The 16,787-nt window shown below is 47.2% G+C and overlaps 1 long non-coding RNA gene across 1 annotated transcript; it reads right to left on the bottom strand.

Annotated features, from left to right (window-relative positions):
* Nucleotides 1–2,856: 2,856 nt before the first annotated feature.
* Nucleotides 2,857–15,841, bottom strand: LOC116969461. The gene is made up of 4 exons (XR_004410766.1): nucleotides 15,788–15,841; nucleotides 14,846–14,916; nucleotides 5,622–5,625; nucleotides 2,857–2,868 (listed from the first exon to the last, which is right to left on the bottom strand). It is a non-coding gene; the product is annotated as an uncharacterized LOC116969461 (long non-coding RNA).
* Nucleotides 15,842–16,787: the final 946 nt, after the last annotated feature.

Raw genomic sequence — 16,787 nt, 5'->3', positions numbered from 1 at the left:
TGAACGGGGGGGGGGGGGCACAAAATAAACAGATGCAGGCCTTGGCGTATCAAGCGAAAATGTTTGGTGAAAAGGCCGCCTCGTCTACACAATTCTTAACCTGCTAAAGATACATCAGAACCAGAGATGTTTAGAAGGCCTTCATTAAAGTGCCACACAGAATCAAACAAAGTGAAAGGACCTAAGTAAAAGGATTGATGCTACGCAGCATCTTGTTTACTGCTCAGGATGTTTCCAGGAATGGAATAATGGAGTGGAATAATGCTAAAATAGATCATCATTGCTTTATTGTTTAGATATGTCAGTGATGACAATGCTGTGTAAGGAACTTAGCATGAGTCGCTGCCCTCTTCACTACTACACTGGGAACCTGAATGAGGGCTTCAGCCCTTTCCTGGCTCGCCACAGCAAAGAAGTGGTTAAAGTGACATATGGTTCGGTCTGGAATATGCCATGGTTGTCTGTAAGGGTTGGTAGTGGGTGAAATGGAGAACCCAAGTTCCTGTTGTTCCCAGCCAAATTAACTAATTGTTCAAAATAGAGTTGTAATTCCCAATTTTGGTACCACACCTGTTGATCATGTTTGTATCCTCTCCAATGCTTCCATGTAAAGTCATACTTCTTTCCACATATGAAGCAGAATCAAAACTCAGTAACTTTGACATTTTAATTAGAAACATAGAAACATAGAAAATAGGTGCAGGAGTAGGCCATTCGGCCATTCGAGCCTGCACCGCCATTCAATATGGTCATGGCTGATCATCCAACTCAGTATCCCATCCCTGCCTTCTCTCCATACCCCCTGATCCCTTTAGCCACAAGGGCCACATCTAACACCCTCTTAAATATAGCCAATGAACTGGCCTCAACTACCTTCTGTGGCAGAGAATTCCACAGATTCACCACTCTCTGTGTAAAAAATGATTTTTTCTCAATTCCGCCTCTTCAGAAGAATTACTAACCTATGTTGTCTTGAGGACTAATTTCTTAACAACTATAATGGATGTGATTTATATAGCGCCTTTCTATAATTCTCAAGGCGCTTTACATCGCATTATTCATACATTCTTCAGTCACACTCGGTGGTGGTAAGCTACTTCTGTAGCCACAGCTGCCCTAGGGCAGACTGACGGAAGCGTGGCTGCTAATCTGCGCCTACGGCCCCTCCGACCACCACCAATGACTCACACACATTCACATACAGGCAAAGGTGGGTGAAGTGTCCTGCCCAAGGACACAACGACAGTATGCACTCCAAGCGGGATTCGAACTCAGAACTGCTGTAGCTTTGGGAGCAACAACAGCAGCAGCAGCAGTAGATTAGCAAGAGATACGACTGATTGGCTCTAGCCCAAGTGGGAGGAGAGAAGTGAAAACAGTTGAAAACTGAGGAATTTGGTTTGTAAATTGGTAAATCAGGCAATTTATCAGTCAATTTAAGTAAGACTGCTCTTAGGGAGCGGCAGTGAATGAGCGGCCTTGTGAGGGAAGTGCCCTGTGAGAAAAGTGTGAGTCTTTGGCTCGAGAGTCTTCGGAGAGGAGGCTGAGGAGAGGAGACTTCGCAAAACACTGCAGAGGGAGAGTCGAAAGAAGGAGATGTCAGGCAAGCTGATTCAGTGTGATGCTTGCAGTATGTGGGAGGTCAAGGACACCTCCGGTGCATCTGGCTTCTACAAATGCGAAAAGTGCATCCAGGTAGAGCTCCTGAAGGGCCGTGTTGGGGAACTGGAGAAGCATGTGAATGACCTCCGGTTCGTCCGTGAAACGGAGTCGTTCCTCGACAAGTCCTACAGTACGATTGTTACACCTAAGGTACTGGAAGAGAGAAGGTGGGAGACAGTGAGAACGGGAGGGAAGCATGGAATGCCAACGTCCCCGGGGGTTGTACCTCTTGTGAACAGGTTCACCCACTTAGAAGCTGTCGGGACAGAAGAGGTGTTTACACTGGGCGGCGGACTGGCTTGTGATGCGAATAGGGCTGTTGAGCCAAAACCAAAAAGGCCTAAGGCAGGCAACGCCATTGTAGTAGGAGACTCCATTGTGAGAGGTACGGACAGGGGTTTCTGCGGCAACAGACGGGATGCGAGGATGGTGTGCTGCCTTCCTGGTGCCAGGATCCAGGATGTCACGGACAGAGTGCAGAAAATCCTCAAGGGCGAAGGTGAACATCCGGAAGTGGTAGTGCATGTCGGCACAAACGATGTCGGAAAGACGGGGATTAATATTCTGCAGCGTGACTTTAGAGAGCTCGGAAAAATGCTGAAAAGCAGGACCTCCAGGGTTGTTATCTCCGGTTTGCTTCCAGTTCCTCGTGCTGGCGAGAGCAGGAACAGGGAGATACGGGACCTGAACGTGTGGCTGAGGAACTGGTGCACGGGGCAGGGATTTAGATTCTTAGATCACTGGGATCTGTTTTGGGGTAAGGGGGAACTGTACAAAAGGGACGGATTGCATCTTAACAGGTGTGGGACCAGCATTCTGGCAGGCAGGTTTGCCACTGCTACACGGGTGGTTATAAACTGAATAAGGGGGGTGGGGTGTCGAATGGGCTAGTGGAGGATGGAGTTAAAGGGAAAGGGTTTCTTAAGTGCGTGAGCGTAGAGACAGAGGGGTGTAAAATGAGGGTAGAAGCAATAGGTAGCAAGGTGAAAAGTAAAAGTGGCAGGCCGGAAAATCCAGGGCAAAAATCAAAAAGGGCCACTTTTCAACAAAATTGTATAAGGGGTAAGAGTGTTGTAATAACAAGCCTGAAGGCTTTGTGTCTCAATGCAAGGAGCATTCGTAATAAGGTGGATGAGTTGAATGTGCAGATAGCTATTAATGACTATGATATAGTTGGGATCACGGAGACATGGCTCCAGGGTGACTCTCAGGTCTCGCGTTTGATCTAGTTTCTGTTTCTTATTGGTTTTTAGTATTAGAGTTTGCATTCTTGTTTTATTTTGGTGTCTCACATCTCCTCTTGTTTCAGGTCCCATTTCCTGTCAGGTCGTTTACCCTCATGTGATTGTTGGCCACGCCCTGATGTGTTTCACCTGTGTCTCGTTATCCCCTGCTAGTCTGTTGGCCACGCCCTGATGTGTTTCACCTGTGTCTCGTTATCCCCTGCTAGTCTGTATTTAAGCCTTTTGTGTTTTAGTTCCCATTGCCAGTTCGTTGTGTATGCTATTTGGTATCACCTCGTTCCAGCTCTCGAAATCTTGTGACCTTGTGATCTCGACCTTTGCCTGTATATTCGACCACTGGTTCTTGCCTGCTCCTATATGGTACTGTTGCCTCTGTTTTGCCTACCTGTGTACTGACTTGGACCGATTAAACGCCGAAGACTGATCTGCCCTGTGTCTGAGCCTGCATTTGTGTCCTCCTCCTCGTTCAGTTCTGACATTACGAACTGGCCAACAATGGACTCAGCGGGCTCTGATCCTTTTCGTGCAGCGCTCCAGAAGCAACAGGAGCGCATCTCGCATTACGAGGGTCAACTCTCCTCGATCGTCGCCGGGTTCCGGGATCTCGGCGAGCGTCAGCAGGGGTTCCAGGCAGACATCGGTTCACAGGTGAACACTTTAAGTTCTCGGTTAGAAGACCTGGTTACTCGGCTGAATTCTTTGTTTCCTGCTGCGGCTCCCGTGCCTGCCGAGTCTGTTTCCTTGTCTGTGTCTCCAGGAGCTCCGATGGCCGCGGCTGCTGCAGCATCTCCATTCGTCCACCTGGCAAGACCGGAACACTTTTCGGGGGAATCGGAGAAATGTAGACCTTTTTTGATTCAGTGTGGACTGCATTTCGAACTTCAAGCGGCTTCCTTTTCATCAGAACGCTCAAGGGTAGCCTTTATCATCACGCACCTGTCGGGTAGGGCGGAGGCTTGGGCCACGGCGGAGTGGTCTCGGAATTCTCCTGTTTGCCAGACATCGGTCCTGTTCATGGAAGCTCTGTCCCGCACGTTTGATCACTCCAATCCTGGCCGAGAGGCTTCACAGAACCTGGTCTCCATGAAACAAGGTAATCGCTCCGTTATGGATTTAGCTATTGACTTTCGAACTGTTGCTGCTAAGGGTGGATGGAATGAGGCTGCTTTGTTGGATGCTTTTCGCAATGGATTGTCTGAAGCTATCAAAGATCAATTGGCTCCTCTAACCCTGCCTTCCGACGTCGAGTCTATGATTTCCCTGGCTATCCAAATTGACGCTAGGCTCAGAGAAAGAGATCGAGACAGGAGATCGGCTGCAGTTCGGTCCTCCTACCAGCAGTGGCGGCAGCGTCGCCCTTCACCTTCCAGTCGGGACTTCTTCCCTCTCGGCCGGTCCAGTCAGCCTACAGCGCCACCTGCATCTTCGGAGGAGCCCATGCAGGTGGGACGAGCCAAACTCCGTCCGGAGGAACGGCAGCGCCGCCTAAGGGAGGGGAGGTGTTTTTACTGTGGTGAACTGGGACATTTGTTGAACAGCTGTTCAGTAAAAGACAAAGCTCACCAATGAAAGAGAGGACATTGGTGAGTTGTACCACTCCTATGAACCGTTCCTCTCGTCCATTGTCGACGGTACAATTGTTGGTGCATTCCCAGTGGCACTCCCTGCAGGCTTTGGTTGATTCTGGGGCAGATGAGAACTTCATGGACATTCGCTTGGCTGTTGAATTGAAGCTGGAACGTGAACAGCTTCAAGATCCTATGGAGGCTAGTGCACTGGATGGGCGCCTACTGTACAGTGTAATTCACCGAAATCAACCTGTTCAACTCATTGTGGCAGGTAATCACCTTGAGACCATCAGTTTTCATCTCCTCGACTGTCCTCTTCATCCTCTGGTTTTGGGGCTCCCTTGGCTGTCTTACCATAATCCTCACATGAACTGGGGTACTGGGGAAGTAATTTCTTGGGGGAATAACTGTAAACTCATCTATCTGCATGATTCTTCTCCTGAGTCTATGAAGGATCCGTCAAGGAGCAGTTTGCTGGGATCTTCCAGGACCACCCTCCGGCAGCCTCCCCGTTCAAGGGAGGAGGATTTTCCAGATCTCACCAAGGTTCCCTCATATTATCTAGACCTAAAGGAGGTGTTCAACAAGGCCAAGGCCACATCTCTTCCGCCGCATAGACCGTATGACTGCTGCATCGACCTTCTGCCAGGTACAGCGCCTCCTAAGGGCCATCTCTACTCCTTGTCTTCACCTGAGCGGCTCGCCATGGAAAAGTACATTGATGATGCCCTTGCTGCTGGGATCATCAGACCTTCTTCTTCACCTGCAGGAGCTGGATTCTTCTTTGTGGATAAGAAGGATGGAACACTTCGGCCCTGCATTGACTACAGAGGACTCAATGACATTACTGTTAAGAACAGATACCCTCTTCCTCTTATCTCCTCTGCATTTGAACTGTTAAAAGACGCTGCAGTATTCACTAAGTTAGATCTTAGAAATGCGTATCATCTGGTGAGGATAAGGGACGGGGATGAATGGAAAACTGCGTTTAACACACCCAGTGGTCATTATGAATATCTGGTCATGCCGTTTGGTCCTTACTAATGCTCCAGCAGTTTTTCAAGGCATGGTTAATGATGTATTACGGGACATGCTGAACCGATTTGTGTTTGTGTACCTTGATGACATTTGGATTTTTTCTCCAGACGAGACTTCCCATGTGCAGCATGTACACCAGGTGCTAGAACGTTTGCTCCTGAATGATCTGTTTGTGAAAGCTGAGAAATGTGAATTTCATGTTAACACTGTTCAATTCCTTGGTTTTGTTGTATCACCTGCTGGTATACAGATGGACCCGAGCAAGGTCAGTGCTGTGGCCACCTGGCCTACACCCTCCAGTCGTAAGCGACTTCAGGGGTTCCTTGGGTTTGCTAATTTTTATAGGAAGTTTATTCGGAAATTAGTGTCACTGCTGCACCACTCCATGCTCTTACCTCACCCCACGTGCCTTTCTCTTGGTCCTCTCAAGCAGAAACTGCATTTATGAGACTCAAGAGGAGCTTCTCCTCAGCCCCCATCCTGGTTCACCCTGACCCGTCACTCCAGTTCGTGGTTGAGGTGGACGCCTCGGGTGTGGGCATCGGGGCCGTACTCTCACAGAAATCTTTCACAGATGGTCGATTACATCCCTGCGCTTTCCTCTCAAAGAAGCTTTCTCCCGCTGAGAGAAATTACGATGTGGGTAACCGTGAACTGTTAGCGGTTAAAACAGCCTTGGAGGAATGGAGACATTGGTTGGAGGGTACCAAGCAGCCGTTTCTAGTTTGGACAGACCACAAAAACCTGGAATACATCAGGTCAGCCAAACGCCTCAACTCGCGCCAAGCAAGGTGGGCTCTCTTCTTTAATCGATTTGATTTTGTACTGTCTTACCGCCCTGGTGCCAAGAATGGCAAACCTGATGCTCTCTCCAGACAGTTTGATCCTGACCCATCCCCTAAGGTTTCAACTCCCATTCTGCCTGCTTCCTGTTTTGTTGGGGCGGTTACTTGGGAGATTGAGAAGAGAGTTTCCGAGGCAACTGCTGGTGTTCAGTCTCCGCTAGGGTGTCCTTCTAATCGTCTGTTTGTTCCCGAGTCTCTTCGTTCACAGGTGATTCACTGGGCTCATACGTCTCGGATCTCCTGTCATCCCGGTGTCCGCCGAACCCTGTTTGTGGCCAAACAGCGGTTTTGGTGGCCTTCCATGGAGAGGGGGATTAAGGAGTACGTCGCCGCCTGCAGTATTTGTGCTCAGAACAAGACCTCCCGTCGGGCCGCCTTTGGTCTCCTGAATCCGCTGCCTGTCCCCTCACGCCCCTGGTCAGACATCTCCATGGACTTTGTCACGGGCTTGCCCTCTTCTGAAGGTAACACCTCAGTCATGACTGTAGTGGACAGATTTTCGAAGATGGTCCATTTCATTCCGTTGCACAAGCTTCCCTCCGCCAAGAAGACGGCAGAGGTCATGCTGTCTCATGTTTTTCGCATTCATGGATTTCCCAGAGACATTGTGTCTGACCGGGGGCCTCAGTTCGTGTCCAGGTTTTGGAAGGAGTTTTGTCCTCTGTTGGACGCCACGGTCAGCCTTACATCTGGTTATCACCCGGAATCCAATGGACAGACTGAACGCCTTAACCAGGAATTGGAGACAGGACTGCGGTGCTTGGTGGCACAGAACCCTTCAACTTGGAGCAAACACCTTATTTGGGTGGAGTATGCACGCAACACACTTCCTTGCTCATCCTCTGGTCTCTCTCCATTCCAGTGTGCCTATGGTTATCAACCGCCATTGTTCCCTGCTGTGGAGAAGGAGTTCAGTGTGCCCTCCGCTCAGGCTCTCGTCCGTCGCTGTCGCAAGGTTTGGAATGGGGCTCGTCAGATGCTGTTGCGCAGTTCTGCGCGTTACAAGAGGATGGCTGACCGTGGAAGAACGCCGGCTCCAGTATACTCGCCTGGTCAAAGGGTGTGGCTCTCCACTCGAGATTTACCGCTGAGGGTGGAATCCCGGAAGCTGGCTCCTCGTTTTGTTGGTCCTTTCCCCATATCGAAGGTCATCAATCCTGTGGCGGTTCGTCTCAAACTCCCCCGTGCCATGAGGGTCCACCCTACTTGCCATGTCTCCCGTCTGAAGCCATTTAAGGAGAGTCCTCTGGTCCCTGCCTCCACACCCCCTCCGCCCCCCCGGTTCCTTGATGGGGGTCCAGTGTTTACGGTCAGCCGGTTGCTGGGGATGCGCCGGCGTGGTCGTGGTTGTCAGTATCTTGTGGATTGGGAGGGGTATGGACCTGAGGAGCGGTCTTGGGTGCCAGCTCGCAACATATGCGACCCGGAACTTATCAGGGACTATCGGCGCCAACATCCTGAAGATCCTGGGCCGTCAGGAGCCGGCCGTGGAGGGGGGGGGGGGGGGGGGTACTGTCAGGTCTCGCGTTTGATCTAGTTTCTGTTTGTTATTGGTTTTTAGTATTAGAGTTTGCATTCTTGTTTTATTTTGGTGTCTCACATCTCCTCTTGTTTCAGGTCCCATTTCCTGTCAGGTCGTTTACCCTCATGTGATTGTTGGCCACGCCCTGATGTGTTTCACCTGTGTCTCGTTATCCCCTGCTAGTCTGTTGGCCACGCCCTGATGTGTTTCACCTGTGTCTCGTTATCCCCTGCTAGTCTGTATTTAAGCCTTTTGTGTTTTAGTTCCCATTGCCAGTTCGTTGTGTATGCTACTTGGTATCACCTCGTTCCAGCTCTCGAAATCTTGTGACCTTGTGATCTCGACCTTTGCCTGTATTTTCGACCACTGGTTCTTGCCTGCTCCTATATGGTACTGTTGCCTCTGTTTTGCCTACCTGTGTACTGACTTGGACCGATTAAACGCCGAAGACTGATCTGCCCTGTGTCTGAGCCTGCATTTGTGTCCTCCTCCTCGTTCAGTTCTGACAGTGACCAAGGCTGGGAGCTGAACATCCAGGGATATTCAATATTCAGGAGGGATAGAGAGAAAGGAAAATGAGGTGGGGTAGCGTTGCTGATTAGAGAGGAGATTAACGCAATGGAAAGGAAGGACATTAGTTTGCAGGATGTGGAATCGGTATGGGTAGAGCTGCGAAACACTAAGGGGCAGAAAACGCTGGTGGGTGTTGTGTACAGGCCACCTAACAGTAGTAGTGAAGTTGGAGATGGTATCAAACAGGAAATTAGAAATGCGTGCGACAAAGGCAAAACCGTTATAATGGGTGACTTCAATCTACATATAGATTGGGTGAATCAAATTGGCAGGGGTGCTGAGGAAGAGGATTTTTTGGAATGTATGCGGGATAGTTATCTAAATCAACATGTAGAGGAACCAACGAGAGAGCAGGCTATTTTAGACTGGGTATTGAGTAATGAGGAAGGGTTAGTTAGCAGTCTTGTTGTACGTGCCCCCTTGGGCAAGAGTGACCATAATATGGTTGAGTTCTTCATTAGGATGGAGAGTGACATTGTTAATTCAGAAACAATGGTTCTGAACTTAAAGAAAGGTAACTTTGAGGGTATGAGACGTGAATTGGCCAAGATTGACTGGCAATTAATTCTAAAAGGGTTGACAGTGGATATGCAATGGAAGACATTTAAAGACTGCATGGATGAACTACAAAAATTGTTCATCCCAGTTTGGCAAAATAATAAATCAGGGAAGGTAGTGCATCCGTGGATAACAAGGGAAATCAGGGATAGTATCAAAGCGAAGGACAAATTAGCCAGAAAAAGCAGCATACCGGAGGACTGGGAGAAATTCATAGACCAGCAGAGGAGGACAAAGGGCTTAATTAGGAAAGGAAAAATAGATTATGAAAGAAAACTGGCAGGGAACATAAAAACTGACTGCAAAAGTTTTTATAGATATGTGAAAAGAAAGAGATTAGTTAAAACAAATGTAGGTCCCTTGCAGTCAGAAACGGGTGAGTTGATCATGGGGAACAAGGATATGGCGGACCAATTGAATAACTACTTTGGTTCCGTCTTCACTAAGGAAGACATAAATAATCTGCCGAAAATAGCAGGGGACCGCGGGTCAAAGGAGTTGGAGGAATTGAGTGAAATCCAGGTTAGCCGGGAAGTGGTGTTGGGTAAATTAAATGGATTAAAGGCCGATAAATCCCCAGGGCCAGATAGGCTGCATCCCAGAGTACTTAAGGAAGTAGCTCCAGAAATAGTGGATGCATTAGTAATAATCTTTCAAAACTCTTTAGATTCTGGAGTAGTTCCTGAGGATTGGCGGGTAGCAAACGTAACCCCACTTTTTAAGAAGGGAGGGAGAGAGAAAACGGGGAATTACAGACCAGTTAGTCTAACATCGGTAGTGGGGAAACTGCTAGAGTCAGTTATTAAAGATGGGATAGCAGCACATTTGGAAAGTGGTGAAATCATTGGACAAAGTCAGCATGGATTTACAAAAGGTAAATCATGTCTGACGAATCTTATAGAATTTTTCGAGGATGTAACTATAGCGTGGATAGGGGAGAACCAGTGGATGTGGTGTATCTGGACTTCCAGAAGGCTTTCGACAAGGTCCCACATAAGAGATTAGTTTACAAACTTAAAGCACACGGCATTGGGGGTTCAGTATTGATGTGGATAGAGAACTGACTGGCAAACAGGAAGCAAAGAGTAGGAGTAAACGGGTCCTTTTCACAATGGCAGGCAGTGACTAGTGGGGTACCGCAAGGCTCAGTGCTGGGACCCCAGCTATTTACAATATATATTAATGATCTGGATGAGGGAATTGAAGGCAATATCTCCAAGTTTGCGGATGACACTTAGCTGGGGGGCAGTGTTAGCTGTGAGGAGGATGCTAGGAGACTGCAAGGTGACTTGGATAGGCTGGGTGAGTGGGCAAATGTTTGGCAGATGCAGTATAATGTGGATAAATCTGAGGTTATCCATTTTGGTGGCAAACACGGGAAAGCAGACAATTATCTAAATGGTGGCCGACTAGGAAAAGGGGAGATGCAGCGAGACCTGGGTGTCATGGTACACCAGTCATTGAAAGTGGGCATGCAGGTGCAGCAGGCAGTGAAGAAAGCGAATGGTATGTTAGCTTTCATAGCAAAAGGATTTGAGTATAGGAGCAGGGAGGTTCTACTGCAGTTGTACAGGGTCTTGGTGAGACCACACCTGGAGTATTGCGTACAGTTTTGGTCTCCAAATCTGAGGAAGGACATTATTGCCATAGAGGGAGTGCAGAGAAGATTCACCAGACTGATTCCTGGGATGTCAGGGCTGTCTTATGAAGAAAGACTGGATAGACTTGGTTTATACTCTCTAGAATTTAGGAGATTGAGAGGGGATCTTATAGAAACTTACAAAATTCTTAAGGGGTTGGACAGGCTAGATGCAGGAAGATTGCTCCCGATGTTGGGGAAGTCCAGGACAAGGGGTCACAGCTTAAGGATAAGGGGGAAATCCTTTAAAACCGAGATGAGAAGAACTTTTTTCACACAGAGAGTGGTGAATCTCTGGAACTCCCTGCCACAGAGGGTAGTCGAGGCCAGTTCATTGGCTATATTTAAGAGGGAGTTAGATGTGGCCCTTGTGGCTAAGGGGATCAGAGGGTATGGAGAGAAGGCAGGTACGGGATACTGAGTTGGATGATCAGCCATGATCATATTGAATGGCGGTGCAGGCTCGAAGGGCCGAATGGCCTACTCCTGCACCTAATTTCTATGTTTCTATGTTTCTATGAACCGGCTACCTTCCGGTCGCCAGCCGAACACTTAGCCCATTGTGCCATCTGTCGTCGAACTATGATTAGGAGTGTAAGATCCAGAGGCACTATAAGATATTTGTGATTGCAAATGTCTGGAATTGTTAAGTTTGTCTGGGTTAGGGGGTATTAGCGACAGGGAGAGGTTAGTCAGAATTAAGATTGTTTTCCCTCGAACTTCAGAGGTTTCACCGAGATCTGATAGAAGTATATAAAATGAGTGGCATAGATCAGATACAATTTTGGTCGCCCAATTATAGGAAGGATGTCAACAAAATAGAGAGAGTACAGAGGAGAATTACTAGAATGTTGCCTGGGTTTCAACAACTAAGTTACAGAGATAGGTTGAATAAGTTAGGTCTTTATTCTCTGGAGCGCAGAAGGTTAAGGGGGGACTTGATAGAGGTCTTTAAAATTATGAGAGGGATAGACAGAGTTGATGTGATCAAGCTTTTCCCTTTGAGAATAGGGAAGATTCAAACAAGAGGACATGACTTCAGAATTAAGGGACAGAAGTTTAGGGGTAACATGAGGGGGGACTTCTTTACTCAGAGAGTGGTAGCGGTGTGGAATGCGCTTCCAGTGGAAGTGGTGGCGGCAGGTTCGTTGGTATCATTTAAAAATAAATTGGATAGGCATATGGATGAGAAGGGAATGGAGGGTTATGGTATGAGTGCAGGCAGGTGGGACTAAGGGAAAAAAGTTGTTCGGCACGGACTTGTAGGACCGAGATGGCCTGTTTCCGTGCTGTAATTGTTATATGGTTATATGGTTATATGGTTAATCTGCAGAATGGAAACATCAAATACTAGAGGGCATAGCTTTAAGGTGTGGGCTGCAAAGTTCGAATGCGATGTGGAGGACAATCTTTATAGATCTATTTTTATTTCATTTTTTACACAGGTTGTGTGCCTAAAATGCACTGCCAAGGTTGGGGATGAGATAGAAATGATAGTGGCATTTGAGGCTTTTTGATCGGCACATGAATGTGCAAGGAATGTAGGGATATGTATTAAATACACAGGTGAGCAAGAGATTGTCTTGGCATCATGTTCAACACAGACACTGTGGCCCAAAGGGTCTGTTCCTGTGCTGTACAGTTCTATAAACATGCTTACAGCATGCAACAATCAGGCTACAAGAACATAGATTTGCTGTTTAACGATATTCAGTTTCAGCTTGATTAATAAAAGCTGGCTCTTCTCCGTGATCAATGGCAGTCGTTATTTAGACCAATGTCATTGAAAATCTCCCTGGAGATGAATTTGGTATTTGCCATTATTTTGCTGAGCTGGATGTTAGGTTAACAAATCACTCACTAAAATAATGCACCAAAAAATGTGTGCAAAATTACATGATGTCACATTAATACAATTTTCAACTTTGCAACACTTGTTTTTCAGATGTGGCGAAATTCTAGGCTAGCTATCTAAGAATCTAAAGGGAAAAAATGAATTTGGACTTACAAATATACAAAAGATCATGATGTGGATTAAAAGGTCCAAGCAAAAAACAAATCGAACATATTTATAGTGGGACAAAACCAACATTTCAAAAACGCAGTGTTGTGTTTAAAAAAAATATGGAAACACTAGAAGAGTTCTCAAAATGATTAAGTATCGGTAGAAAAATGTGAAATTTTACTTCGGGAAAAGATGAACACCATAATATACTTTTCCATTTAGTGAGAGTAAAACAACTTTTACAAAGCTATCAATGAGATAACAAGTAGGTAATTGTGAGGCAATTTCCTTACACTAGTGCTAAGCAACCTATATTATGGAGAGGACAAGATTCACAAATTATTGCTAAATTAATCCATTTGTCTCCAAATTTATGAATATTAAAAGCTGGTTGGTGAAAATTTCTGTTAAAAGTGATCAAGAAATTGAACAATGACCAAAACATGCAAAACCTTTCAGACAAACAAAGTCTGTAATCTCCACTAAATGAGCAACATCCCTTCATTATCATTGACATTACACCATCTGTTGCCTCATCTCTCCTATTGTTTGGGGGAACGTCCACAATGTTTTTCTTTCATTTGAAAGATGATGGGGAGGTTAAACGATGAGGGGCAAAGTGAATATGAAGTGATAGCTGCAGTGCAGAAACCAACACAACGGCACAGTAAATTGTACTCCTGTAATAGAAACATAGAAATATAGAAATTAGGTGCAGGAGTAGGCCATTCGGCCCTTCGAGCCTGCACCGCCATTCAATATGATCATGGCTGATCATCCAACTCAGTATCCCGTACCTGCCTTCTCTCCATACCCTCTGATCCCCTTAGCCACAAGGGCCACATCTAACTCCCACTTAAATATAGCCAATGAACTGGCCTCGACTACCCTCTGTGGCAGGGAGTTCCAGAGATTCACCACTCTCTGTGTGAAAAAAGTTCTTCTCATCTCGGTTTTAAAGGATTTCCCCCTTATCCTTAAGCTGTGACCCCTTGTCCTGGACTTCCCCAACATCGGGAGCAATCTTCCTGCATCTAGCCTGTCCAACCCCTTAAGAATTTTGTAAGTTTCTATAAGATCCCCTCTCAATCTCCTAAATTCTAGAGAGTATAAACCAAGTCTATCCAGTCTTTCTTCATAAGACAGTCCTGACATCCCAGGAATCATTCTGGTGAACCTTCTCTGCACTCCCTCTATGGCAATAATGTCCTTCCTCAGATTTGGAGACCAAAACTGTACGCAATACTCCAGGTGTGGTCTCACCAAGACCCTGTACAACTGCAGTAGAACCTCCCTGCTCCTATACTTAAATGCTTTTGCTATGAAAGCTAACATACCATTCGCTTTCTTCACTGCCTGCTGCACCTGCATGCCCACTTTCAATGACTGGTGTACCATGACACCCAGGTCTCGCTGCATCTCCCCTTTTCCTATTCGGCCACCATTTAGATAATAGTCTGCTTTCCTGTTTTTGCCACCAAAATGGAGAACCTCACATTTATCCACATTATACTGCATCTGCCAAACATTTGCCCACTCACCCAGCCTATCCAAGTCACCTTGCAGTCTCCTAGCATCCTCCTCACAGCTAACACTGCCCCCCAGCTTAGTGTCATCCGCAAACTTGGAGATATTGCCTTCAATTCCCTCATCCAGATCATTAATATATATTGTAAATAGCTGGGGTCCCAGCACTGAGCCTCGCGGTACCCCACTGGTCACTGCCTGCCATTGTGAAAAGGACCCGTTTACTCCTACTCTTTGCTTCCTGTTTGCCAGCCAGTTCTCTATCCACATCAATACTGAACCCCCAATGCCGTGTGCTTTAAGTTTGTAAATTAATCTCTTATGTGGGACCTTGTCGAAAGCCTTCTGGAAGTCCAGATACACCACATCCACTGGTTCTCCCCTATCCACGCTACTAGTTACATCCTCGAAAAATTCTATAAGATTCGTCAGACATGATTTACCTTTTGTAAAATGTCCAATGATTTCACAACTTTTCAAATGTGCTGCTATCCCATCTTTAATAACTGACTCTAGCAGTTTCCCCACTACCGATGTTAGACTAACTGGTCTGTAATTCCCCGTTTTCTCTCTCCCTCCCTTCTTAAAAAGTGGGGTTACGTTTGCTACCCGCAGTACATTGAAATAAAAGCTAATTCCAATAATAAGCTTTCCCCTATTTTACCTTGGACATCAGGGCACGAGTGTCGTGTTTCCTGCCAATGTTCTTTAAAGAGGCAATCTGTCCATCCTTGACTGTGGAGAGAAAAGAATTTCTGGTATCATTGACAATAGCATTATTATACTGCACCATTACTGGAGAAACTCAGCCGGTACTTCCAAGTACTGTTGAAGCATGGGAATAATCTGTCTCTTGTCGAGACCCTGCACCAGGACTGAGAGTGTAAAGAGGAGATAACCAGAGGAGAGGGTGAAGATTTTACAAACAATGTGTGTCAAAGGAGAGCTGCAACAGTTGAATTTCATTCGAGGATCCTCTGGAATTAATCCAAAACCAGGATATTTAGCGTCACTCAAAACTACTGCCCAACTTAGTAGGCAGTGAAATTGAGAATCCTGCTGTTGTTATAGAACTGTAATTATCACTTGGTGCTGCAGGAAGCATCAAGGCCAAGACTAAACAACTGAAATGCAGTACTTTGATTCGCTCCCTGCTGGTTAGGGGAGTGAGTAAAACTATTTAAGATGCTGAACTCGACAATTAGTTATTTATGAGTTTTTTTGCCAGTTCTATGGCATTCTTCGATATCCTTCGATTGGCACCTGGATATGCAGGGAATGGAGGGGCATGGATCACGTGCAGGCAGAGGAGATTAGTTTATCTTGGCATCATGCTCGGCACAGACATTGTGGGCCATGGGGCCATAATATTCTTTGTTCTATTCCTTTCTTTTAGTCAGTCAACTTTAGCTTAACAACAACAACTTTGAGGTTGATTTGGCAACATTCAAATCAGTAACGTTGGCAAAAGTGTGTAAAAGTGTGTCGACCATCTGATTCGCTTTCAAAGACAACTTGTGCAAATTAATTTTAAACCATGTATAACCAGATTGTTATTTATGTAATTTATATGGGATACATAATCGCATGGATCCTCTGAACCTACCTATGCAACATAACCGCAGCAGGGCTCCTGGTAAATCCTCCTCTTCGATCAGTACTACAACCATTGGAGGGGCAGGAATCTGTATCACAATTAGCCGATTGATATTACTGTACAGACTGAAGGAGGATGAACGAATCTGGAATGAGTACATATTTTAATTCAGCGATAGTGATTCAGCAGCGGAAGTCTCACTGTACTATTACCACCATCTTTTGTACACCGCAGAGAGATGTGTACACTTATCCTCCATGACTGACGACTTTAGGGTGTGGGAGTAAACCGGAGAAAACCCAGCGAGGCCATGGGGGGGGGGGGGGTGGGAAGGGGAGAAGGAAGGAACCAAGGCCGTGCAGTCAGCACCTGTAGTCAGGATCGAACCCGCATCTGTGGCGGCCGCAGTCTGTATGTCTGTCAGGCAGCAGCAACTCCACCGCTGCGACCCCTCCCCTCCCCTCCCCTCGCTCTTCAGGCCAAACGTAGGGATCGTCCTACACGGCCGCAAATTTTATTTCTAAACCAGTTGGTTCTCGCCGGCCTCGAGCCCCGTCCGCGGACCGGTGGATACAGACGGACACGGACGTGGAGCAGAAACCCGCTTCACCCTCACCTCCACCCCCATCCTCACCCCCACCCCCACCCTCACCCTCACCCCCACCCCCACCTCACCCTCACCCCCACCCTCACCCCCACCCTCACCTCACCCTCACCCTCACCCCACCCTCACCCCCACCCTCACCCTCACCCCCACCCTCACCCTCACCCCCACCCTCACCCCCACCCTCACCCCCACCCTCACCTCACCCTCACCCTCACCCTCACCCCCACCCTCACCTCAACCTCACCCCCACCTCACCCTCACCCCCACCCCCACCCACACCCTCACCCCCACCTCACCCTCACCCCCACCCCCACCCTCACCCTCACCCTCACCCCCAACCTCACCCTCACCTTCACCCTCACCCTCACCTCACCCCCACCACCACCTCCACCCTCACCCCCA

This window comes from Amblyraja radiata, unplaced genomic scaffold (genome assembly GCF_010909765.2).
Source record: "Amblyraja radiata isolate CabotCenter1 unplaced genomic scaffold, sAmbRad1.1.pri S45, whole genome shotgun sequence".
NCBI classification, from domain to species: Eukaryota; Metazoa; Chordata; class Chondrichthyes; order Rajiformes; family Rajidae; genus Amblyraja; species Amblyraja radiata.
Note: the sequence above shows the minus strand (reverse complement) of the source record. Positions and strands in the feature narration are given on the sequence as shown.